Source organism: Chiloscyllium plagiosum, unplaced genomic scaffold (genome assembly GCF_037043375.1).
Source record: "Chiloscyllium plagiosum isolate Xiang-an unplaced genomic scaffold, Cpla_swu_hap1 HiC_scaffold_29, whole genome shotgun sequence".
Classification (NCBI taxonomy): Eukaryota; Metazoa; Chordata; class Chondrichthyes; order Orectolobiformes; family Hemiscylliidae; genus Chiloscyllium; species Chiloscyllium plagiosum.
Window position 1 is genome coordinate 13,298,862 of NW_028270167.1, and position 27,396 is coordinate 13,326,257.

At 44.0% G+C, this 27,396-nt stretch overlaps 1 protein-coding gene and 1 long non-coding RNA gene across 8 annotated transcripts in view; one reads left to right on the forward strand and one right to left on the reverse strand.

Annotated features, from left to right (window-relative positions):
* The window catches only part of alg9 (ALG9 alpha-1,2-mannosyltransferase), a 263,913-nt gene that overhangs the window by 131,241 nt on the left and 105,276 nt on the right, over positions 1 to 27,396 (reverse strand). The window lies entirely within an intron of this gene.
* LOC148142253 (uncharacterized) lies at positions 1,980 to 10,645 on the forward strand. Its single transcript, XR_015751976.1, has 2 exons — positions 1,980 to 2,311; positions 8,006 to 10,645. It is a non-coding gene; the product is annotated as an uncharacterized LOC148142253 (long non-coding RNA).

Consider the following 27,396-nt stretch of genomic DNA (forward strand, 5'->3'; position numbering starts at 1 on the left):
ATGAGGGCATTGTCCATTCTGTCTGTATGTAAGGTAAATTCGCCATGTTCTGAGAATACCACAGGGCTACGCTCTCGTTAGAAATGACGACTGGTGATGGCAGGATGAGAAGGTAATCTCACCTAGTGCGGAAATAAAAATCCTTCGGTTTGTGTCATTCTGCATTGCAAAACAGCTGTCCAGCCAACTGAGCTAACTGAAATGCTTCAGTACAAAGGAAAGCCTTTTTAAGATGTTCAATCCCTCTACTTTTCAAAAATTCTGTCTTTGCATCCTGGAGCAAATGACAGCACAGGGCATGAAATGGCAGATAATGGTTAGTATTATCACCAGTGGGATTATCAGAGCATGCTCAACTGTTGAAAGCAAAGCGTCATTGACAGCTTACACGATGTTGCATTAGATTTATCGACCAGTTGAACATGTACTGTTTTCTGAAAACTGCTCAATCCAGTTAGTTGGAGAGGGTCCATTTTCAGAGATCAATATATGTGTAAAGCATTGGGAAGTTTGGAGTGTCAGATTCTTATCAATTAAGCATGGCCAGTACTGGACCTCTCTTTGGAACAACAGCGGGCTTTGTTTAAGCTAACAATGTCTGAATCCATTTCTCAGGCCATGTTTGTACAAGTCACATCAGTGCATCATTTTCCTTACATACCCTCAGTGATAGGAGAACCAGATCTAATTGTTTTTTTCTGAATAACTGTAAATCCTAAGAATGGCTGATTTCCCTGCACCCAGTGATTAAGATCCTGGAAATCCTTTAACAGCAATGTGGATGCCTACACCTGACAGATGGCAACAGTTCGAGAAGGTGATTCACCACCTACCATCTCAAGAGGAAATTATTTTTTAAAAATTCATTCACGGGAGCTAGACAGAATTTATTGCCCATCCCTAATTGCCCACAGGGCAGGTAAGAGTCAACCACATTGCTGTGGGTCTGGAGTCACATGTAGGTCAGACCAGGTAAAGATGGCAGTTTCCTTCCCTAAAGGACATCACGGACGGACAGTAAATGCTTGTCTTGCCAGCAACAGTTTCATCCCACAAAAAGATTTTATAAAAATGCAAAACACATGTCTACTGTCATAGGAAAGGCTTGCAAACTGTCAATATGCAGATGGCACACAGTCAGGGGTATTATCCCAATTTGTTTCCATGCCAACTGTCTTGGTGGTATCCAAGCTAAACTTCCCCTCCCCCCTCCTTAGGTGCTACAATAAGCCAATTTCCAGCATTCACACATCCCCAGCTTGCAGACAGGCAATTCAGTATTTACTCACTGAACACTGCAGCTAAATCTTCCAGAGAGTTTACTATCAAAGTAAAATGCTGCATATGGTGTAAATTTAAAACAGCTGAATAAACTCACAGGTCAGGAAGCATCTGTGGAGTGAAGCAGGGTTGACTTTTCAGGTCGATTACCTCATCGCAAGTTCTGAGTATAGATCATGAACCAGAAAGGTTATCTCCGCTTCCCTTTACAGATGCTGTCTGACCAGCTGAGATTTTCCAGCTTTCTTTATTGTTCTTCATCCTAAGAGCTGGCTTTGCGCTAATTGGCTTACACTTTAAAAGTACTTAATTGGCTGCAAAGTGCTTTGGGATGCCCAATAGTTGTGAAAGGCACTACATAAATTCAGATTTTTGTTTTTTGTTTCAGGTGATTAACATTGGAACGTTGTGGAAAATGTGTCTAAGTGTTGCTTCTGCAGAAATCAGGTATTCAGAAGTCATAAAGACTCTGTGTGCCGAAGTGATAAGACCCAGTGTTGCGTCAGCAAAAGTAATAAGACTCAGCTATCAAGGGGGGGTTGCACGCTAACAACAGGCCACAGACAGATGTGGTAAGCTGATTAGATTAGCAGCTGCACAGAGCAATAGAACTGTCACATATGAGGTAAAAGGGGAAGTACAGAGAGACTCATAGAAGCTGTATAAATGTGCACTGATATTATTCAGGAGTGTTCCTACTCTGTGGTCACCCGGGCTTGCAAGAACATATGAATAAAGACTGCTTCGGAATTTGACTCGGACTAAAATTATTTGGCAGTGAGCTTCGTTTCTCACACCTGGGGGCTCGTCTTCCGGGATACTGTCATCACCGGCAGAGTGGTCACTGTCGACGACTGGGAAGACACGTCCCGTTCCTCTTAGGACGGTCCTGTGTCTTTCATCGGTGAGTGCCCCAACTGGTCGACTGACGAGGATTCTAGGGGAGTCATTCCGAACCAGGGCTGGAAAATAAGGCAGGTGTGGAATATTAGGCACAGCTGCAGTCAGGCAACTCCGTCCACGGACCAAGGTAAGAAAAGAAAGTTTTAAGTTTTACCTTGGTGACTGGAGGGGGGTGTGATACCTGTCGAATTGAGGGACTGGCGGGTTGAACACCCCAGGAGGCAGTGAGCCTCAGGAGAAGTAAAATAAGATGCCTGGGAAAATGGATAGAGAAGTCCCAGAAAAACATCCCTCCAGAAAGTCCTTTGGGAGGGATGGTCCCCTGGGTTTGATTGGGGTTAGAGTCCCCTAGATTTGATTGGGGTTCGAGTCCCCTGGGTTTGATTGGGGTTAGAATCCCCTGGGTTTGATTGGGGTTAGAGTCCCCTGGGTTTGATTGGGGTTTGAGTTAGAATTGCCTTGGTGACTGGGAGTGTGATACCTGTCAAATTAAGGGACTGGCAGGTTGACCACTATGCTAGGTAAAGGAAGCAAAAATGAGGCGCCTGGGAGAAAGGGTAAAAAAGTCCCAGAAGACATCCCTCCAGAAGGTCCCTTGGGACAGATGTTGAAAAATTGGAAAAATAATTCTTGTACAAGGGAGAAGGATAAGAAAATTATGATAAAATATTATTATTTTGTTTGGACCAAAGAGAGTATTCATCCACCATCGGTCTTTTGGCTGAAATATGGGTCAGACGAGGATTGGGTCTGTCAATTGTTGAAGCCATATCTTAATGAAAAATAATCTTTCTATTAAGAGGAGTCTGACTATGCCTCCTGCTGGCAGGGCAATCGAGACGCGCGTTTATATAGTATGAAAACTATGACAGGAAAGGATGAAAAGTTGCCCTCGGCACCCCTCCCCCTTGGGAAGTTCTTGACCATTTGCCCCCGCCATATGATCCCTCCCCCAAAATGAACCTGACGATCTACAAGCCGATGGCGCTGGGTTAGGGGTGTCGGCTGGTGGCGAACAAGGGGGGTGGGGTGGGGAAGAGATGAGGAACGGGTGAAGGTTGTGAGGTCAAAAGTCAGGTAAGGAGGACTGATGAAGGAAGTAAAGCAATTAGAAAAGGATGTTGAGGAATATCTGTTCCCGAAATTCAAGGAACGACACCCAGAGACAAATGTATACCCTCTCAGGGAAGTTCCCATAGGGCAGGGAATAATTGGCTTCGTAAATGCCCCTCTAACAAGCAGCGAAGTCAGGACCTTTAAGAAGGAGATTAAACTTCTTATTGAAGATCCTGTGGGTCTATCTGAGCAAGTAGATCAATTCCTAGGTCCCAACTTGTACACTTGGACGGCGTTGATGTCTATTTTAAATATTCTCTTCACTGGGGAAGAGAGAGGGATGTTCAGAAGAGCAGCTATGAGGTTGTTGGAATGAGAACACCCCCCGGGGGAGGGAGTTATGTCAGCTGAACAGAAGTTTCCCAATACAGACCCAGGCTGGGGGAACAACGAGGCAGATGACCAAACCCAGGTGAAGGACCTCAAGGACTTAATAATAAAAGGAATCAGAGAGGCAGTCCCTAAATCCCAGAATTTAACAAACGCGTTCGAGGTCCGACAAGAGAAAGACGAGACTCCCTCAGCATTTTTACTGAGGCTGCGGGACTCAATGAGAAAGTATTCAGGTATGAATCCTGAGGATTCAGTATCTCAGGGCCTCCTTAAAGTACATGGCCGGTTATCCAAAAGAAAATACAAAAAATTGAGGGATGGAGTGAGAAATCATTGGATGAATTATTGAGAGAGGCACAGAAAGTGTTTGTAAAGAGAGAGGATGAGAAGCAAAAACAGAAGGTGAAAATGATGATAGCCACGGTTGATGAGGTAGTCAAGAAAAGAGTGGAACCGGTAGTAAGCAACCGGAGTGATGGCTGGCAGTATGTTGAAAGTAGAGGTAGGGGAAGAGAACAAGGAGGACCCGTTAGGGGGTCCAGTCAACAAGGACAAAGATCAAGGTGGAAATCCCTACAGGCGGGATGTTACTACTGTGGAAAGACAGGTCACTTTAAGTGAGAGTGTCCGGATCTGAAAAGGGAAGGGGGGTGATAACCGCTTATGAATTTTGAAGAAGAACAGGGGAGTCAGGGATTCCTGCCCCCAGGAACGCACCGGGAACTCTTGATAAATTTAAAGGCGAGACCTCATAAAGAGGATACAGTTTTCTTAATAGATATGGTGGCCGCACGATCATCTTTAAATTTTATACCCAAAGGAGTACAATTAACAAAATAACAGATAACGGTGTCCGGTGTGAAGGGGGAAGGATTTACAGTCCGTGTATTTGAACCTATGACGATTGAAAGTAATGAAGGAAAAATTGAGGGTCAATTGTTATACATTCCGGACATAGGAAGTAGTTTGTTAGGTAGACACTTAATTATACTATTAGGACGAGGAATCGGGGTGAGCGACCAACAACTAGTAGTAAAAATGGCCCTTTTGACCGAGGGAAAAGAAAAACAAATAGACCCCACGGTATGGGCACGGGAAGGCAATTGAGGGGGATTGCAGATTCCCTCTTTGCAGATCAGCTTGAAACCGGTGGGGGAGATGGTATGTGAGAGACAATACCCGATTTCGACAGAAGGAAGAAGGGAGCTACAACCTGTGATTGAGGGATTAATTAGGGACGGCCTGCTGGAACCCTGCATGTCCCCCTGTAATACCCCCATTTTGCCAGTGAAAGAAACAGATGGTACTTATCGTCTGGTACAAGATTTAAGGGCGCTTAACAGGATAGTACAGACTCGACACCCGGTAGTCCCTAATCCTTATACCCTCTTGAGTAAATTCCCACATGACCACAAATGGTTCAGTGTGGTGGACCTAAAGGACTCCTTTTGGGCATGCCCCCTGGCAGAAGAAAGCAGAAACATGTTCGCCTTCGATTAGGAAGACCCAAGAACGGGGCTGAAACAGCAATATAGATGGACAGTGCTTCCTCAGGGATTCACTGAGTCCCCGAACTTGGTTGGCCTGGTTTTAAAACAAATTTTGGAAAAGTTTATAAGTCCCCAAGGGACAAATTTGCTGCAATATGTAGATGACCAACTGGTCACGGGAGAAGATGAGAAAGGAACAACGGAAGCAACTAACCAATTGCTAAATTTTCTGGGACAACAGGGATTGACGGTCTCGAGGAATAAATTACAATATGTAGAAAGGGAAGTAAAATACTTGGGACACCTGGTCAGTGAAGGGAAAAGGAAAATAAGTCCTGAAAGGATTGAAGGAATAGTGGGAATGCCATTCCCTCAGACTAAACGGGAATTGAGGAAATTTCTAGGGCTAACAGGATACTGTAGATACTGTAGTTGTACGCTCAAAAGACAAAGAAATTATACCTTAAATTGCTGGAAGAAGAACCACAGCTGTTGAAGTGGACAGAGGAAGAAAAAGAATTAGTAGAAGAATTGAAGAAAAGTTTGATCCATGCCCCTGTCCTTGCGTTGCCTTCCCTAGATAAGCCCTTTCACTTGTTTGCCATCGTTGATAAGGGGAGAAAGTGAGGTCTGCAGATGCTGGAGATCAGAGCTGAAAATGTGTTGCTGGAAAAGCGCAGCAGGTCAGGCAGCATCCAGGGAACAGGAGAATCGACGTTTCGGGCATAAGCCCTTCTTCAGGAATGAGGAAAGTGTGTCCAGCAGGCTAAGATAAAAGGTAGGGAGGAGGGTCTTGGGGGAGGGCCGTCAGAAATGCGATAGGTGGAAAGAGGTCAAGGTGAGGGTGATAGGTCAGACTGGGGTGGGGGCGGAGAGGTCAGGAAGAAGATTGCAGGTTAGGAAGGCGGTGCTGAATTCGAGGGATTTGACTGAGACAAGGTGGGGCGAGGGGAAATGAAGAAACTGGTGAAATCCGAGTTCATCCCTTGTGGTTGGAGGGTTCCTAGGCGTAAGATGAGGCGCTGTTCCTCCAACCGTCGTGTTGCTATGGTCTGGCGATGGAGGAGTCCAAAGACCTGCATATCCTTGGTGGAGTGGGAAGGGGAGTTGAAGTGTTGAGCCACAGGGTGGTTGGGTTGGTTGGTCCGGGTGTCCCAGAGGTGTTCTCTGAAACGCTCCGCAAGTAGGCGGCCTGTCTCCCCAATATAGAGGAGGCCACATCGGGTGCAGAGGATGCAATAGATGATGTGTGTGGAGGTGCAGGTGAATTTGTAGCGGATATGGAAGTTTCCTTTGGGGCCTTGGAGGGAGGTGAGGGGGGAGGTGTGGGCGCAAGTCTTGCACCTCCTGCGGTTGCAGGGGAAGGTGCCGGGAGTGGAAGTTGGGTTGGTGGGGGGTATGGATCTGACGAGGGAGTCGCGGAGGGAGTGGTCTTTACGGAATGCTGATAGGGGAGGGGAGGGAAATATATCCTTGGTGGTGGGATCCGTTTGGAGGTGGCGGAAATGACGGCGGATGATACGCTGTACATGGAGATTGGTGGGGTGGTAGGTGAGGACCAGTGGGGTTCTGTCCTTGTGGCGGTTGGAGGGGCGGGGCTCAAGGGTGGAGGAGCGGTAAGTGGAAGAGATGCGGTGGAGGGCGTCGACCACGTCGGGGGGGAAATTGCGGTCCTTGAAGAAGGAGGCCATCTGGGTTGTACATTTTTGGAACTGGTCCTCCTGGGAGCAGATGCGGCAGAGACGAAGGAATTGGGAGAATGGGATGGTGTTTTTACAGGGGGCAGGGTGGGAGGAGGTGTAGTCCAGGTAGCTGTGGGAGTCGGTCGGTTTGTAGTAGATGTCCGTGTTGATTCGGTCGCCTGAGATAGAAATAGAAAGGTCGAGGAAGGGGAGGGAGGAATCTGAGACTGACCAGGTGAATTTGATGTCGGGGTGGAAGGTGTTGGTGAAGTGGATGAACTGTTCAACCTCCTCATGGGAGCACGAGGCGCCGCCGATACAGTCATCGATGTAGCGGAGGAAAAGGTGGGGGGGTGGGGCCAGTGTAGTTGCGGAAGATGGACTGTTCGACATATCCTTCCGTAGAAGGGAAATGGGTGCTACCCGATGGTCGGGAAATATTATCTAAGATGCTGATATGAGAAATGAGGGGAGTCACTGGGGAGTGCAGGCAATGTGTGATTTGGGTCTTAGGAAATATGGAGGTAAAGGGATATACACGATTGCCAAACAGATATGTGAAGGCTGTATAACATGTAAGATGATAAACAAGAAGGTACAAAGGAAACAGGTCCCAGGTGGGAGAGACCCTGGGCTAAGACCATTCCAGAGCATACAGGTGGATTACACTGAATTGCCCCGGGTAGGAAGGCTAAAATACATGTTGGTTATAGTAGACCATTTATCCGGTTGGGTGGAAGTATACCCCTTGGCCGCAGCAACAGCAAGTGGGATGTCTAAGATAATTCTTGAGCAGATAGTTCCCCGGTATGGGATAGTGAAGCGTATAGACTCAGACCAGGGAAGCCACTTCACCTCTAAATTGCTCCAGGGAATAATGCAAAGTTTGAAAATCTCCTGGGATTTTCACACCTCCTGACACCCTCCGTCTTTAGGGAGGGTCGAGTGGATGAACCAAACTCTTAAAAGACAGTTGTCCAAGTTGGTATTAGAGACCAGACTCCCCTGGACCTGATGTTTGCTGCTAGCACTCCTACGAGTGCGAACAGCTCCAAGGAAAGATTTGGGTCTGTCCCCTTATGAAATATTGTTTGGGCTGCCATACTTGGGACCGACAGGGGGACTGCCGATCCCCGAGACTAAGGACTTGTTCTTAAGAAAGTATATACTGGGCCTGTCCTCCTATTTGTCTTTTCTCAGGAGACAGGGTTTACTCGCACAGACTCCACCTCTCGATTTTGCCATTCATCCAATCCGGCCGGGAGATTGGGTCCTTGTGAAGTCATGGACAGAGACTAAATTACAACTGGATTGGGAAGGACCGTACCAGGCTCTTTTGACTACCGAAACGGCGGTAAGGACGGCGGAGAAAGGTTGGACTCACTACACCAGAGTTAAGGGACCAGTGGAGTCTCCGGTTAAGAAAGAAGTCTGGACAGCCAAATCAACTAAAGAACCATTGAAACTCAGGCTAAAAAGACTTTGAGTGACTGATTATACAGTGGCGACGCGAGCACGGGATTATTTCTATAAGATTGTATATTAAGTCTGTCAGTACTTCAGCACTATCTTTGGAATGAAGTGGATACTTAGGTGTATGATCTTAGCTCTCCTAGTCTTAGGATTTCGTCGAACCTTGGTGTGGTCCTCTTACTTGGTAGTAACGGTCCCCGAGAGTGCTAATCCGCAAGTAATAGATACCGATGCCTGCAGCCTAGTTGATTGTGGAAATGTAGAAAATCAGAGGCAGTACAGCTACTCAGAGATACACCTTAAGTCCTACGGGGATGGCCTCAGAGGTGGTACTTGGATTAATCCACTCATCACAGTACACTGGGGCCCCTTCTGGCCAGCTCGAGTGTCCCGATAAGAAGTGTAACCCAATATATTTAACGATAAAGAAAACCACATGGCACGAAGCGGTTCTGGGAGGGGACACCTATCAGGTCCAATTAAATGAAACATTTGGGATAGAGATGAAAGCAAACCGGAAGGATTTCTCAGGCTGTTGTTTCCGAATACAGGTGGGCAAAGGGGAGTGGCTGAAAAGAGCGCTCAGATGTCACAGGTATATCCTTTCGCCCCTCCCAACGACCCTAAGGTGGTAAAAATTATAAAGGTAAAGGACTTAAAACAGAACACCGAAATAGAAACTGGCTACGGGGATACAAATGCCTGGCTTGAATGGGTAAAGTACACTGTGGAAAGTCTGAACAAAAACAATTGCTATGCATGTGCCTCCGGTAGGCCAGTGGCCCGGGTAGTTCCCTTTCCGCTTGGGTGGCAGCGAGACAGGAAGGGCATGGAATGTATGAAAGCCCTGTATCAGGATAAGACTGCATGGAATAATGGGAATTGTACTTCCCTATCACTAATGTTCCCTCCCTTGGAGAAGAAAGATTTAAAAATCCCCCCCACGTTTTTGGCCACGGTCGGAAATCACACATCGTGTGTTAGCAGACAAGGTCTAAATCAGTTCAGAGATTTGGGGGAGCTGAAATCAAGTATCGAAATTGAAAAGGTGACTGGAACGGACAAGGGAGGGAACTACTCAGTGCTGCAGGTTTCCCGAACAGATCTGTGGTGGCACTGTGGAGGGAGAATACTGAGACCCACCCACCCTACCTCCAGATTGGCGAGGCATATGTGCAATTGGCAAACCCACTCACCTTGTCATTTGAAAAGAAAAGGATTGTGACAAAAGGGAGTTGGAGTAAAAGATCATTATTGGATACCTCTTTTAATAATTGGATATATCTAGACTCTATAGGAGTTCCTAGTGGGGTGCCTGATGAGTTCAAGGCTTGCAACCAGATTGCAGCAGGCTTTGGAGTTGGCTCTCTTCTGGTGGGTAACGGTCAACAAGAATGTGGATTAGATAAACTATATTTTCTATAATCAGCAGAGGTTCATTAACTACACTAGGGATGCAGTCAAAGGTATAGCAGAGCAGCTCAATGCAACCAGCAGAATGGCTTGGGAGAACAGAATGGCCTTGGACATGATCCTAGCTGAGAAAGACGGTGTATGCGTGATGTTAGGAGGGAGCTTTTGTACCTTTATTTCAAATAACACAGCACCCCATGGGTTAATCACTCGAGCCCTGCGGGGGTTGACTACCTTAGCAGAGGAGCTGGCTGAGAATTCAGGGGTAGACACATCGCTCACTGGGTGGCTGGATTCATGGCTTGGGAAATGGAAAGGTATAGTGGTCTCCATACTCAACTCTTTGATAGTGGTTGCTGGAGTACTGATCGCTATAGGATGTTGCATCGTACCTTGTGCACGGGGGCTAACCCAGCGGCTAATTGAAACAGCCCTGACTAAACAAATGCCCTAACAGGTAGTCAGCGAGAGGAACTCTACCTGTTGAACAATGAGGGGATGAATGATCTTGATTAAGTTTCCAAGATAGATGAGGTCTCAGGGATGCTGCTGACAAACTTGGAGGTGGCCTATGAGGGATATGCAGAAGACAACAAATATTAGCCAAAAAGAAAAGGGGGAATTGTGGAAAATGTGTCTAAATGTTGCTTTTGCAGAAGTCAGGTACTCAGAAGTCATAAAGACTCAGTGTGCCGAAGTGATAAGACTCAGTGTTGCGTCAGCAAAAGTAATGAGACTCAGCTATCAAGGGGGATTGCACGCTAACAACAGGCCACAGATAGATGTGGTAAACCAATTAGATTAGCAGCTGCATAGAGCAATACAACTGTCACATATGAGGTAAAAGGGAGATTCATAGAAACTGTATAAATGTGCACTAATATTATTCAGCGCCTACTTTGTGGTCACCCGCTCTTGCTAGAATGTATAAATAAAGACTGCTTCGGACTTTGACTCGGTCTAAAATTATTTGGCAGTGAGCTTTGTTTCTCACAACATGTACAGAAACAAAATTGGATGGGAGGTAAAACTACTTAAATACCAAGACAAACCTTGGCTTGTTGACAAGGCAGTGGGTCAACAAAAAAAGTTCCTGACAGTGGTGGCTCTTTTACTCAATGTTTTATGGAAGCACCGGCCGAAGTTATTTCAAAACAGGTTAGACAAAGATGAGGCTTCCCTGTAGCTATGTTCTCTCAGGATTGTCTTAAATGGCTTTAGGAAAACCATAATTCCTTTGCATCATTTCCACATGGTTACAATTCCACTGGCAGACCTCCAAAAATCATTGCAGAGTTTAACAAATGAATTAACCACAACACAGGCTCTGGAGCCAGCCTGGTCTTTATTTCAATCTGCATCGTTTATCATGCTTGCACTGATTTTTTTGACACTTTCCCCTTGCTTTGCTGGTCAAGCCATCTGCGAAAGCAGGCCTGTGATTAACTGTACAAATAGCCAGTTTCAAATTGAAAGAGGAGGTGACTGTTAAAATGGCACATCTCCCAGCACTGCAGGAAAGGAGGGGGCCAAACATAGAGCCATGTATTAACTGGCTCCAAAGTGGCTGCATTGCTTAATTCGGGCATAAAGCCGATTCCTGCGTGGTGCCAGCCTACTTTTGTTTTCCCCATCACAGAACAAAGACCAAGTTTGGCAGGAACTCAAAAGCTTTTTGCATCCTAATAACTGGACCAAGCTGAATGTTTGCACAGAGTGGGCAACTCATAGTACAAGATTTCTGAGAGAAGCAAGCAATGCACAGGGAGCTAAAACAGCAAGATGCCAGTCTGAACAGTTAACCTGCTTCAAGTTGTCAGATGCTGGCTGACTCTTCATGCATTTCCAGTGATCTCTAGTTCTACTCTAGATTTTACATTACAACTTCGTGGGTCAATGCCACACTGTGATCAATAACATGCTTTATTGTTAAAATTAATAAAACAATAAAGATAGTTAAATTTGATGTAGTTTTTTAAAATTCATTCACGGGATGACGGCATTGCTGGCTAGGCTAGCATTTACTGGCTATCCCTAACAGTTAAGAGCCAATCACATTGCTGTGGATCTGGAGTCACATGTAGGCTAGACCAGGTAAGGGTGGCTGTTTCCTTCTCTAAAGGACATTAGTGAACCAGATGGTTTTTCTTGACAATTGATGTATTGAATTCAAATTCCACCATCTGCCATGGCAGGGTTTGAACCCAGCCCCCCAGAACATTACCTGGGTCTCTGGATTTACAGTCCAACTTTAATACCACTAGGCCATTGCCTCACTGTAATTGTTATGCTTCCAGTTGACAATACTCCTACTCAGGGATACAATTCTCCTTTCTGAATTGAACTCTGGGTTTTTCTGGACTGCAAACATGGAACCATCTATTCTGAAGACAAATCAATACTAATTGCCTTAAATGTATTTAATTGCCTGTCATGAACCAGACAGTATGAACATCTTCCCCATTAAAACCACAAGGATCCACCTCACTCTTGACTGCAGCCAAATGTCTTCTTGGAACTGATGCACTTTTAAGTCTCTGAACAATTTACTTTCTGATCTTTTTAAAAAATAAGCTTCCAAAAACTGGCCAAATTGTTTTTGTCTCTACTCCTGAAACATGCAAATTCCAAAAATGACGATAACATATGTTATATACTTTTCATCAAAGTTATCAAGCAGGAAGGTATTGTGAGTTACTCTCTCCACAGACACTATCTGAGCTGCTGAGATTTGGAAACTTTTTGTCCTTATTCTTGGTTAAAATAACCTGTTCAACTGAATGGCCTACTCCTGCCCCTATTTCTTGTGTTTTTGGGTTCTAGGAGGAACTAATCACATTTTACATGTATTCAGGTTCAAGTTAGGTAGCTTCTGACTGGCTTAGACAACAGTTCATTGCAGTTCAGCAAAGGTTTCCAATGTAGAATGCTCTTCAGAATGTTTAATGATGGATCAGAACGATATTGGAGCTATGCATAGAGGCAAACAAGACACTTCCCAGGATGTCCTTAATCAAATATTTCCATAACTATTTATAATCAACCACACAATGGCATAGATCCAAAACCAAATGTATTTACAATCCTTTCCTGGTGTATTCTTTAACAAAACGCAGTCTGCCATTGTCAAACTTTCATTCTGATGCAGTATTTTGTCAAGGTACATTAGGCATTGCAGTTCACTGTGAGTTTATACTGAAACAATCATTGTCTAAACTGCAAGCACATCATTTACTGCAATGAAGTAACGAGTAAACGGTTCCGAATCTGCAAATCAACTCTGCGGGAGAAACTTCAGGGTAAGAAACTTTGAGGCCAAGTCTGGTTCAGTGAGTAATCCACTCAGCTTTGTTATTGAATTATCACAAGCAAAGTTCAATAAGAGGAGAAAAGCCTTAAAATAAAATTCTAAATCAAAGGCTCTTGTGGCACAGTGGTAATATCCTTACTCTGAACCGGGATGCCTGGATTCATGTTCCACATGTTCCAATAATAATATCTCTGAACAGGACGATTAGAAAATATCCAAGATGAAAGGTCAGTTGGATTGTTAGATGCTCTTGTAGCATAGGGTAAGTGTGTCTACCTCTGAGCCAGGAGTCCCAGGTTCAGGTACTACCTGCTCCAGAGGTGAACAGTGATGTCTCTGAACAGGTTGATTGGTAATAACAAACATTCTAAGTCTATACCTCAGCAGTCAGAGTAGAAATCATAGACTCCCTACAGTGTGGAAACAGGCCATTTGGCCCAACAAGTCCATACCGACCATCCGAAGACTATCCTCCCCAGACCCATTCCCCTATCACTCTACGTTTACCCTGACATATTTAACCTACACATCCCTGAACACTATGGGCAACTTAGTTTAGCCAATTCACCTAACCTGTACATCTTTGGACTGTGGGAGGAAATCAGAGCACTCGGAGGAAACCCATGCAGACACAGGGGAGAATGTGTAAACTCCAAGCAGACAGTTGCTCGAGGGTGGAATTGAACCCGGGTCGCTGGCGCTGTGAGGCAGCAGTGCTAAAAACTGAGCCGCTGTACCGCCCCTAAGTAAGTTCACAACATCAGATATCAAACTCGTTGTTGATGTTCACACTGTCCATGGTTAAACTGGCCTGATAATTGCAACAATATCATATCAGGAATCCAAATCGGGAGTCACAAAAAGTCGACAGAGGGACAGAGACACCTTGAGTGGGCAGAAACTTGGTAGATGGAATATAATATGAGGTTATGTGCTTTTACAGGAAGAATAGAAGAGCTGAGTGTTATTTAAATGGAGAAAGACTGCAGAAAGCACAGCACAGAGGGATTTGGAAATCCTTGTACATAAATAACAAATAGTTGGTATACTATTTCATTGGGTAATATGGAAAGCAAATGGATTCTTTGACTTTATTTCAAAGGGAGTATGAAGATAAAGATGTCTTGTTCAAATCTTACAAAGCACTAGTTAGACCAGACCTGTCAACAACTTTTGATTCCCTCACCTAAACAAAGATTAAAGGCAGTTCAGAAAGTTTTCACTCGGTTGTTTCTGGATAATGAGGGAAATTCTTCTGAGGGGTGGTGGAGTATGTTGGGCCTGTATTTCTTTGCCATTTAGAAGAATGAGTAGGGACCTTATTAAAACATATAGGATTCTTATTTCCTGTTGTGGGACAATCTAGGACCAGAGGGCATAATCTCAGAATGAGGGGTCGCCATTTAAGACAGAGATGAGGAGGAATTTGTTTCTCTCCAAGGGCGATAAATGCGTGGAATTCTTTAACAAAGTGTGATGTTGCGGCTGCGTCATTGAGTATATTCAGGTTAAGGTAGATTTTAATCAGTAAAGGAGCCAAGGGTTATGGGGAAAGGCAGAAAAGTGAAGTTAAGGATTGACAGATCAGCCCATGGCATAGTAGAGCAGATTCAATGGTCTGAATGGCCTACTTCTGACCCACATTCAAATTTGGACATTTCCTTACACAGGCAAGTTGCAGGTTGAATTTGGATGAGCTTTGATGAAGCATTCAACCTGCTACTTAGATTGTGTAGCACAGTGGTAGCATCCCTATCTCTAGGTCAGAACATCTGGGTTCAAGTCCCACTTGCTCTGGAGATGCGTCATAACGTGTCCGACAGGTTGATTTAAATAACTACAACTTACTGCTCATTGGATATTGAAATGTCGACACTCAGTGTGGGACTCAGTGTGACACTATTTTCCTGTGAATAATTGCAAACGCCCGCTCATGTTTGGAGGAGATGAGAATTCTGGCAGGTTTAGTGCTTTTCTTTGGGACTTGCACTACCCCAAATAGCACTCTCAATGCTGTGCAAAGGGGTTTAAACCTGATTACTGTATTGCAAGTACCACAAGGAAAAGAAGAAACAGGCTGCTTTCCAGCGCACCACCAACTGTAGGTAAGTGTGGATACTTCAATCCAGGGCAACAAAGGAAGAAACTGCAGTGCTGCTTTTATTTCATGGGAATTTAAAACTTTGATTATCACGTAGGCACAGTTCTTAGGTACAATGTGACCACGGAAGCATTTATGTGAGCAGTAACATTACAGCAAGGGATGAACTGGTTCACTGATAGTAACACGGGTTTAAAAAGCAAATAAGCTGGGTGGTACGTAAACGGACATTCACAAATCTGCAACAATACAGAACTGAATACACCAACAAACAACACACAAAGCTGTCGGACTGTAAATAGATTAAGAGCTGAAACAAAAACCCAAAGGCTTTTTGCTGCAGTAGCAAACTAATGTAAATTTAAAATAATTACGAATGAGGGATTTGGTAGCACTATAAATTATTCAGGGATTTTCACCACTTGGCATGTGGGTTGAAGATCTTCCCAGTGAGAGAACTTTGGGTGATCTCAGCCAATGCATAACTTTGACAAGTGCTGGCATTGGTATGGAGCAGTCACTTAACTACTGCAGTGGAACAAGTCATTATATGTATGTCTGTGAAACCAACAACTGGCAGCTCATCATTGGGGGGATAATGTTGCCACCAATCCTCCTTTCTAGGTATTTTTAATCAACCCATTCATAGTTGTTACCACACACCCCTGGAACAGGTGGGACCTGAACCAGGGCCACCTATTCTAGAAATATGGACATAACCACTACCACAAGAGTCCTATCAATCTAGTTGGACATTTTACAGTACACATCTGAGGCATTAGGACTTGAATTAGGATTTGCAGGCCAGAGGGAGGCTCACTACCCACTGCACCAATAAGGTCCCTAACTCACCCTTTCTATAGTGAGTCTAAAGGCCTGTTAGATTAACAGTGGTCAAAGATGAACCATTCTGGGTGTTAACAAGAGGACCCATATAACAGCAAGATGTAGCACGTTTCATGGAAGCAACAGACACAAGTTACATCAGCTAGTTAGACACAACAATAAATACAATCAGGAACCATTGATGACATGTCTGACCCTATGAGGTTTAAGAGGTGGACTCCCCATTCCTCACTCATCATCAGACTAGGTGGAAACTAATGCAAAGTCTAAAATTAATTCTTTCAGAACTATTATTTTATATAACAAAAGTAAAGAAAGTGACTCTTGCACCATTTGACACAGTAGAATGAAAAATAAATGAACAGTCAGGACACACGAGTAAGTGAGAACATGACAAGCTTGATTATTTCTTAGGCAGAACCTGAAATCAATGAAGTGACACTTGTTGCTGACAATAACTATATGCAGACTGACAGATGCGTGTAAATTCTCGGTTCCAAATGTCAAGGAAAAAGTGTGAACTCACTTCCATTTTTTTCTCTTCTTATTATTTATTAAATAATGTTTTGCAAATGTTTGAAACAGTCGCACCCTAAATAAACAGTTAAATTGCTCCATATGTTCCATGGAGATTAACAAATAGGTGAAATGAAGTTTAAGTGAGTAATCCAATCAGAGTATTAAATGTTTCTGAACTTCTTGAGTTACAATGAAGGACGTCACTAGAAGTATCAGATTCAATTACTTCAATTACTTCCACATATCCCGCTGCCCACTGAGCTCTTATCTTACATATACTGGAACTCTAACTGTTTCTCTTTTGTGTTCATTTGCTGACATTTGGAACAAAGTACACAATGACCACAGATGAAGCAAGCCAAGAAAGGCAAGGAGTTGTGGAAACTAGATTTGAATACAAACAAAAACATACCATCACATCCTCGGAGTAGAAGAACAAATGGCATAAAATAGTTTTGTCACTGGAATTCAGGACATTATTAGTGTTTGCTGCATTTAAAGATGATGGGCTGTCAGCATTGATGTCAATGTGAATGGAAAGACATCACTAAGGAAAATAAAACCATTGCTACAAAAGGCCATTCCACGTAGAAGCTAAGAGTCTTTTCTTCCCTTTGTGTACTAGGTGTTGTTTTTTAATTTGCTGTGTGATTTGAAGCGGTCACAGACATTGGCTGAACTTTCCCTGCTGGTTTCTCACCTGTCAACAACCTCATTTTCTTCAACTCCTGTGGCTTCTTGAGGTTCCCTCTCCCATTCCTTCCTTCTAGCGCTAGCAGCTGAATAGGTTCCATGTTTAGAATTCTCTCCCTTAACCCCTCTATCTTTAAAGCTTTCTTTTCAATCACAGTTTGCTCACCCCTTCCCAATATTTTCTTCTTTGGCTTGGCAACCATTTCTTTTTGGATTTCATTTCAATGAGGTACCTTGGACCATTTTAGTAGACTAAAGGACTTATACAAATTCAAGTTGTTGTTGGGTCTCTTTAGGAGGGAGTCTAGTTTCGGAGGGAGTGGGAGTGAGAGTAAGGGTGAGACAGTGTGTGTGTATTGATTGATTTATTGTTGTCACGTACTGAGGTATAGTGAAAAGTGTAGTTTTGCATGCTATACAAGCAGATCATTACATACAAAGTGCATCAGGATATTAGAACAGAGTGCAGAACACAGTGTTAGAGCCGCAGAGAAGGTGCAAAGAGGGAGATAGACATTAACATTCAAGACAGTCTGTTCAAAAGTCTGATAACAGCAGGGAAGAAGCTGTGCTTATCTATTTGTATGTGTAATCAAACCTCTTTATCTTCTACCTAACAGAGGAGGATGGGAGGGGGTATATTAGGAGGTGGGAGGGGGTCTTTGATTATGTTGGTTGTTTTCCCGAGGCAGTGGGAAGTCTAGACGAAATCAGTGGATGGGAGGCTGGTTTACGTGATAGTCTGGGCTGTGTTCACCACTCACTGTAGTTTCTTGTAGTCTTGGGAAGTATAGTGAGTGTGCCCGTGTATAGTGCGTTTGTAAGCAAATATGAGCACGTAGCGTGTCTGCAGCAATGCATATATAGTGTGCGTGTAGTGTAATGAATGTGCAGTGTGTGTGTGTGTGTGGTGCATTGTGTTTTCTGGTGCGTGTTTTCATAGTGCAGTGCAGTGTGTGTGGCATGTGTAATGTGGTATATGTGGTTGTGTGTGTGTGTATGTGTGTGTGTATCGTGTGCATTGATGGAACATTCAGGCATGCAGGTGCAGTAGGCGGTAAAGAAGGCAAATGATATGATGGCCTTCATAGCGAGAGGAATCGATTACAGGAGCAGGGATGTGTTGCTGTCTTGGCGAAATGACTCCTAGAGCATTGTGTGTAGTTTTAGTCTCCTTATCTAGGATGATATTCTGGCCAGGGAGGGAATGCAACGAAGGTTTAATTCTGACATGACAGGACTGGTTTATGAAGAGAGACTGGATCGGTTAGGACCATATTCACTGGAGTTTAGAAAAATCAGGGGATTTCACAGAAACCTATAACATTCTAACAAGACTAGACAGGGTAAATGCAGGAAGGATGTTTCCAATGACTGGGGAGTCCAGGACCAGGGGCCACAGTTTATGGTTACGAGGTAGGACTGAGGAGAAATTTCTTTACCCAGGTTTTTAGATTAGATTAGATTAGATTCCCTACAGCGTAGAAACAGGCCCTTCGGCCCAACCAGTCCACACTGACCCTCCGAAGAGTAACCCACCCCTCTCTGACTAATGCACCTATCACTATGGGCAATTTAGCATGGCCAATTCACCTAACCTGCACATCTTTGGGCTGTGGGAGGAAACTGGAGCACCCGGAGGAAACCCATGCAGACACAGGGAGAATGTGCAAATTGCACACGGGCAGTCGCCCAAGGCTGGAATTGACCCTGGTGCTGTGAGGCAGCAGTGCTAACCACTGAGCCACCGTGCCGCTGTAGAAATTGCTGCCACAGAAAGCACCTCCAGCCAAAACATTGAATTTTTTCAAGTTGGAGTTAAATATAGTGCTTAGGGCTAAAGGGATCAAAGGGTACGGAGTGAAAGCAGGAGCAGGGGACTGAGTTGGTTTAATAGCCAGGATTATTTTGAATGACGGAGCAGGCTTCAATGGTTGAACTGCACATTCCTGCTTGTATTATCTGTTTCTATTCAACTCTCTCAACTATTTTCCCTGATTCGGGACACTCAGTCATCAGGAACATCCTTCTTGCGGCAGTGACATGTCCTAGGAAGTACCCCAACGACAGAACAATTTGGGTTTGATTGCATCTTTGGGTAAAGAAATCAAACAATAATTAACTTTGGCATTGAGCAAATGGAAAGGCACCCCAAGCTGTTATTTTCCTACAAATGTCAAAGTTTTTAACCAAAAAAAGAAGAAAATTTAAAATAATAATTGGATATATTTCAGAAGCTAGATAGCTGATTGCTGATTTGTGTTCTCAGGCAGGAAACAGCCAATGGCATGAGTATCAAAAGGACAAATACCTAACTCGATCATTTTGTTATGGTCACTACTCTTCTTTGAATTGATCTACAATTTTCTCAAATAAGATCAGAATTCTGAAGACTCTCAATATTGGAATGAAACAATCATCAGGACCAAGTTACACTTGTTAAGGGGAATATTGATTAAATAGTTGCACAACTTCCGTCTTGTACAACATGCCCAATTGAAACAAACACGGACGTTTCAGTCACCAAAGGGAGAGTGACAAGGACGTTTTTCTGAAATAATCACTAGGTCCTTGCTTTTGTAACTGATCTCATTAACCCAACTGGCCCAATCAGGAACAGTCACTTCCTCTTATGCTTCCAGGATTGTGAGCATTGCCAATGATACAATGCTTCTAGACCATTTCAAAGCTGGGTCTTCATTAAAATTAAGAGGCTCCAATTCAGTGTGCAGTAGAAGTCCACAATTACATTTTCCCATTTTCTGTACTTGGTAAAATTAAAGACAAACTATCAAATAAAAATAAGTCAATTAAGATTGGATTGCACTTCTCAAACTGAACCCTCATGGGCTGACCCACGGACCAGTGCAATGCGAGTGAGGAGTTAAAGGACCACCAGGACACATTATAGTCCTCCTTATTACATGCCTTTTTGAAGCTGCAGGAACAGCGAAGTGATCGAGTCACAGTGTAAACTAATCTCCCCCAGAATCACCTTTTACAAGTTAACAGTTCACTACCATGGTCATCCATGGTCATCCAGACCACTACACCGGATGGCCACACTTGACTCTTGAACCATGCTATTCTCCGTATTTCACACAAGACCACAATCAACTGCAACCGTATATAATCTACACATTTCACAGAGTGAAATGAGGAAACACTTTAATGCATTCAGAGAAAGCAATTTACCATCCTTAACTGGTCTCGCTGATTTGTACTTCCAGAGCCACAGCGGCAATGTGGTTGAATCCGAACTGCTTTCAGAAACAAAGAGAAAGTGAGGACTGCAGATGCCAGAGAGTCAGAGTCAAAAGCGTGACGCTGGACAAACACAGCAGGTCAGGCAGCATCCGAGGAGCAGGAGTGTCGACACTTTGGGCATAAGCCCCACATTCCTGATGAAGGGCTTATGCCTGAAATGTTGACTCTTTTGTACCTCAGATTGTGCCTGACTTGCTGTGCTTTTTCAGCACCACACTTTTTGACTCTGCCTTCAGAGACAGCCAATTGACCCACTCAGGGGTATTAGGGATGGGCAACAAATGTTGGCTTTGTCAGTGATGCCCATGTCATAAGAAAGAATAAAGAAGAAAAAAATGTTTTGAAACATTAACTCTTTCTCTCTCTCCACGGATGCTGCCAGACCTGCTGAGTGTTTTTCTGCATTCTTTGTTTTCATTTCAAGAAATACTTAATGGGATTATGAGCGAAATTCCCTTGTCCAAACTTTTGTGGTTGGTTGGATCCTTGGATGTTTCAAGGCTGAGATCATTATGTTTTTACCAGGTTAATATATCAAGGGATATGGGCCTCAAAAATATAATTGGATTTGTGAAGCAGATTGACTTAAATGTCAGACGAGATCCTGAATTTCAGTGGCCTACTCTTGTTTCTAACATACCTACAATTATCTCTCTATATCTTTGGACTTTTCAAGCAATATAGTTTTTTGGTCTTGACCTTCCATCTGGTTTTCCCACGTTATGCGAAAACCCTGCTTCCTACTTCACCCACTAGATTAACGCAAAGCAAAGAGAAATATTTTACAATATAAAAAAATACAAATGAGATCCCTCAGTACAAGTAAAACATCAATTCTTGGACTTATCTGCAGTTAATGCAAAAACAAGTCAGATTTACCAATCAGCAGGGTTCCATGCTGCATAATCTTATTAAAAAGGAGTTTGACGCACATCTACATCATAACCTCAGATTAAATTAAGAAAAGAATTTTTTTTTTCCTGCTTTTTACATAATGGTTAAATCCTGATTAATGCATTATTGATAGTATAAAGCTTTTCCTTTTCTATTAAAATAATGACCCACGCAGGGACAAAACTAAGTAGGATTTAAGCAGTACATACAAGGAAATTAAACCTTGATATCAACAGACCCCCACCTCACTTTGCTGTGAAAATGCCTTGGGGAAAGAATCTCTGGCCCAGATAATAACCAGTGGCCCATCAGGTATCACAGTCCCCTGGAGGGCAGGGCATTTGATTTTGGACTTGTCAATTATTCCACAGTGTCATTTGGCTTCTTTCAGGTAGACAACTAGAGAGAGGGGCACGCGTGTGAGCTAGAGTGAGCCAGCAATGCCAGAAATGCTGCAAAAGACAAGCAGATGGAACCTACCCAGAGAGAGAGGTGAGTGCTGTCTGCAGAGTACGTTACATAGATACCCAGAATGTGCAAAGAAACCAGCCCTACTGCTCTCTGCTGTACATTAGTCTTCTCCCCAAATTATTTTTATCAATCTAATCACTATATTTTTCCACTGCTTTCTGTACCAGAAGTACGTTTAGTTTCCCCTTAAATGATAGTTGCCTCAACTGGTTAGAACATTTTTTCTAATCAAATGTTTGCCTGAAACAAAGTGTCCAAACTAATGTTGTTTCTTAGACAGTCTAAAGGCACAACCTGCTTCCTGCTTTCTTCATTATTCCTCACCATGTTGACTTAACCACAAGACAACTGATATCCCTTTGTTACATGGAGTGTAAGAGAATGGTATAGTATTGGAAATAAATCATTTGGCAGATTCACCAGCTTTTATTTGCAGACATTATACATCATGAACATTGAGTCGGTAACCCAGTGCGAACCACCTTCAAAAGCAACTGGCCCACAACACAATTCATCACTTGGCCCTTGATGTGAGCAGCCAATCCACTTCAAAAGTTGATTGCACAGGGAATTGGTGACTCATATTCACTGTGCCAATGCCAGACAGAGCTGAAAGGATGTGAGCAGAATGGTTTTACATAGATCATGGAGACAAAAGGAGTGGGTGGGGGGGGGGGGGGGGGGGTGGTCTCATATGGTGAGAGACCTTGAAGTGCAGGTTCATAGTTCCTTGAGAGTGGAATTGCAGGTAGATAGGTTAGTGAGGGAGGCAAAAGTGAGGACTGCAGATGTTGGAGATTAGAGTCAAGAGAGTGGTGCTGGAAAAGCACAGCAGGTCAGGCAGCATCCGAGGAGCAGAAAAATCGAGCAAAAGCCCTTCAGAAAGCATTTTGCACACTTGCCATTATTGGTCAGTGCACTAAGTACAGTATTTGGGAGATCATGCAGCAGCTGTACAGGACATTGGTTAGGCCACTTTTAGGATAGGAGAGATGTTATTAAACTTAAAGTGTTCAGGAAAGAATTACAAGGACATTGCCAAGGTTGGAGGGTTTGAGCTACAGTGAGATGCTGAATAGGCTGGGGCTATTTTCCCTGGGGCATCAGAGACTCAGGGGTGACCTTATAAAAGTTTATAAAATCATGAGGGGCATGGATATGGTCTTTTTCCCAGTGTAGGGGGGTCCAAACTAGAGGGCAAAGGTTTAGGGTAAGAAGGGAAAGATTTAAAAGGGATCCAAGGGGCTACATTTTCACACAGAAGGTGATGTGTGTATAGAATGTACTACCAGAAGGGTACATGAATAGGAAGGGTTCAGGGGATTATGGGCGAAATGCTAGAAAAATGGGACTAGATTAATTTAGGACTGGTTAGCATGGACAAGTTAGACCAAAGGGTCTGTTTCCATGTGGCACTATTTTATGACTTTGATCCAAGAATCCCAGCCTCAAACCCTACCTGCTCCTGAGGTATATAATAACATCTATGAACATGCTGATTTTAAAATACCCATAACTGGCATGACCATGAAATGGATAGATTGAAGGGCACTTGTGTTGCACTTTGTGGTAGTATCTCTATCTCTAGACCAGGAAGTCCAGGTTCAAGTCCCCTCTGCTCCAGAGGTGTATATTAATAACTCCGAACAAGCTGATTAGAAAATATTGAGACTAAGAGTGGTGGGTCTCATACTGACTGACATAAAGCAGATTGATTCACTCCATGCACCATTAAGTTAGCAACATCAGTGTGAAGCTGATCCTGTGGGCCTCAGGAACTATTTCTGATTTATGCTGTGCTTACAGAGACCAGCAGCAGCCAGGGCAGAAAATACTGCACTGAGTTATTCTAGGCTTCTCTCAGCTGTGGCTCAATGGGTATCTTTCTCACCTTCGAGTTAGAAGGTTGTGTGTTCAAGTCCAAGTCCAGGGTTTGAGCATAGACATCAAGAATGACAGTCACAGAGGGGAGTGCTGCACTGTTGCAGCAGCTGAAACCTTGAAGCAAGCACCTCCTGAATAGATGGGGAAGATCCTTAGTGCTACTTTGAAGAACAACAGGAAAGTTCGACCTGGCCTCTTGCTAATATTCATTCCACCACCAACATCACAAAATCTGATTATCTAGTTACTACCTCATTGCTGATTATGGGAGCTTGCTGCACACAAACTGGATGCAGTGTTTCCTGTATTACAACTACTGTGAACAAAGTTAAAAAGCACACAACACCAGGACATAGTCCAATAAGTTTATTTGAAAGAACAAGCTTTTGGAGCACAGCTCCTTCGTCAGATAGAAGAAGCAGTGCTCCAAAAGCTTGTACTTCCAAATAAACCTGTTGGACTATAACCTGGTGTTGTGTGATTTTTAACTTTGTCCACCCCAGTCCAATACCGACACCTCTGCATCATAACTACTGCAAATGGACTTCAAGATATCTTAGTTGACTGTGAAGCACTCTGAGTGATTGCAACAAGCTCTATATAAATGCAACCTTATTATGGGGAGGTCCAGGGGGAAAAAATGACTGGGATTCATATTTCTGATTGTTGTCCAGTAACAGTAAGCTTGTGTTAGTGACACCAAAGGCTATTTAGTTATAACGCGCAACACCATTGAACAGCCTGTCAAAGTTTATGGTACAATTTAATATCTCCCTAGTATCATGTTGTGGTGGTGAGTGATATTTTATTGGGTGCGGAACCTGCTGCTCTCCTGCTTCTGCTCCCATTGTGTCTGGGAGGGAAAGACGTTCCTGTCTCGCTGTCAATTAAGTCCCTCAAGTGGGCAATTCAGGGCCCTGCCCTAACGCTGCCAGCATTCACCCTACGATGGATAGGGAACTCAACTCATGGGAAATCCAGAAAGCAAATCCTTGGGATTACTCGCAGGCTCTCAGACTGGACACCTCGTTCAAAGGGACCTAGTGAAAACCATCAGCCTCCAACATTTGCTGCTAACATCTTTCAATAGCTCATCCTTAACACCTCTCCATTGCTCACCCACGTCTGGGACCCTCAGTATTCCAGGGCCTTAGGTAGGTGCAGTATCAGTGGCAACCTCCCCAGATGCTTGATTATCTGGTTGCCTGGGAATACCAGATGTTGTGAAACTTGAAAAGATTCAAAAAAGATTTACAAGGATGTTATCAGGTTTGGAGGGCTTGAGCTAAACAAAGAGGTTAAATAGTCTGGGGCTGTTTTCCCTGGAGCATCGGAGGCTAAGGGGAAACCTTATAGAGGTTTATAAAATCATGAAGGGCACGATAGGGGATCATTTTTTCCCTGGGTGGGGGAGAACTAGTGGGCTGAGGTTTAGGGTGCGAGGGGAAAATTTAAAAGGAGCCCAAGGGGCAACGTTTTCACACAGAGGGTGGTGAGTGTGTGGAATAAGGAAGTGGTGGAGGCTGGTACAACATTTAAAAGGGATCAGGATAGGTAAATGAATAGAAAGGGCTCAGAGAGATATGGTGAAAGCGAGGACTGCAGATGCTAGAAATTAGAGTCAAGAATGTGGTGCTGGAAAAGCACAGCAGGTCAGGAGGCTTTTGCCCGAAATGTTGACTTTCCTGCTCCTCGGATGTTCAGAGGGATATGGGCCAAGTGCTGGCAAATGGGCTAGATTAGGTTAGGATATCTGGTGAGCATGAATGACTTGAACTGAAGGGTCTGTTTCCATGCTGTACATCTCTATGAATCTATGACCTGCCAATGTATCACTGGGTCCAAACCCTGATAACTCCTTCCTAATAGCACTGTGAGTGTCCTCATTATGCTCCAAGGACCACAGCTGCAAAAGAAGGCAGATCACCAACTTCTCGAGGGATGGGCAATAAATACTGGCCCAGCCAATGATACCCTCATGCCTTGAACAAATTAAATAAAATCTGCCTAGTTAATTAGCTGATTGGCACTTAAAGCAGTAGGCCTTCCTGAAAAGGAGCAACGTAGGTCTCTTGCTGACTCGAGTCGTTGGGCAAGACCATCTTCACCAACATTATAAGTCACTCTTTCTGTGTGAGCTCACTCATAACCGTATCATATTCAATATAAATGTTTATTACGGTGGATTATGCTCCAGAGACCGCTAGACCTCAATTTCCTGCAAAACTGGAGAGACCAAGGCAACTTTTATTAATGTGAAGTCTACTCCACTTGTTGTTACAGTCACCATGGGGGATCCAAGATGGTGGCGATCTAGGAAGATCACGTTGCAGAGCCCGCACCATATTGCGAGGGGGATGATGTCCTAGCCCGTCCTACCCGGACCACCGCGACATCCTGGGACTCTGGAAAGGTTGTGTAGTCCCAGGAAACTGTAGGAGAGCAACTTTCCTTGGTTTTTGCCGTCCAGGGATGCTGAAGCAGGAAGGAGGAGTTTCCGAGGCCAGGCCCGTGGCCCAGCCTGGAGGATCCTCAGACTTGATTTCCTACCAGGTCCTGGTGAAGGAGATCGTGAAATCTCGCAAGATGTCAGGCAAGCAGATAGAGGAGAAGCTGGCCCTTATCTTTATCATGCTACAGAAGCATGAACAGCAGCTGGCAGAGCTGGTAAAAAGGACGGATGAAGTAGAACACAGAGTCACAGTGGTGGAAGCTGGTACCGGTTCCTCCAAGAATAGGATCCAGGCCCTGGAGACGGAGGTCCGTAATTTGCTTGACCAGGCTGATGATCTCAAGAACAGGAGCAGGAGAAAAAATATTCAGATCGTCTGTCTGCTGGAGAGTAAGGAAGGTGAGCAGCAGGTGGAAGCTATTGATGACTGGTTGCTGAACTTTCTTAACTTGGAGGCTGGAATAGAGGTTTGAAGATTAGAGGGCTCACTGAGTCGTGGTGCAGAGGTCAGGTCTGGGCCAACATCTTGGTCCTATTTTGGTGTGGTTCCAGAACCCAGGGGAAGGATCCGAAGGCCCTAGTTTACTAGGGCTCTAAGATTATGTTCTTCCATGATTTCTCAGCCGCAGTGAATCAGAAAAGGAAATCTTGTGACAGCGTCAAGAGACGACTGAGGGAGCTTGGGATTCAGTACTCTCTGAGGTATCCGTCAGTGTTCCGGTTCACCTTAGATAGAACTGTCCATCACTTTGACACGTTGGAGAAGGCAAGAGATCTTGTGGACAAATTAAGTTGATCTGAACAATTTAATATGTCCAAATAGTTGTGTTGTTTAGGTATGTCTCTACTTTTCTTTAAAAAAAACGAAGCCTGGTCGAGCCTTTCTTTTCCTATGTTATTTATTGGTAATAATCTGGTCTAAACTATGTTTGGCAATGGTTGGGATGCATACTTTCAATTTCTAAGTTAAGTTATACCAAAGGATGGGTGGGGTACTTACCCTTTTTTTCAAAATGTCTTTGTTCACATTGCTATTTCATGGTGTATTTTCTTTCTTTTCTGCTTGCGTTTGCAGAAAAGCTGTGAGGAGAGAAAATAGTTGGGATAGCTAGATGCCTACTTACAGGCAGTTTATGCCCGGTTCAGGTATTTAAATGCCCTGGCTGCACTATTGGCAGCGGGTTGGGAAGTTGGGTTTTGGGATGGGTAGATGACCCCTTTGGGCAGGGGGTGAGTTTCCTTATTCAGTGCCATTGGCGCTTTATATG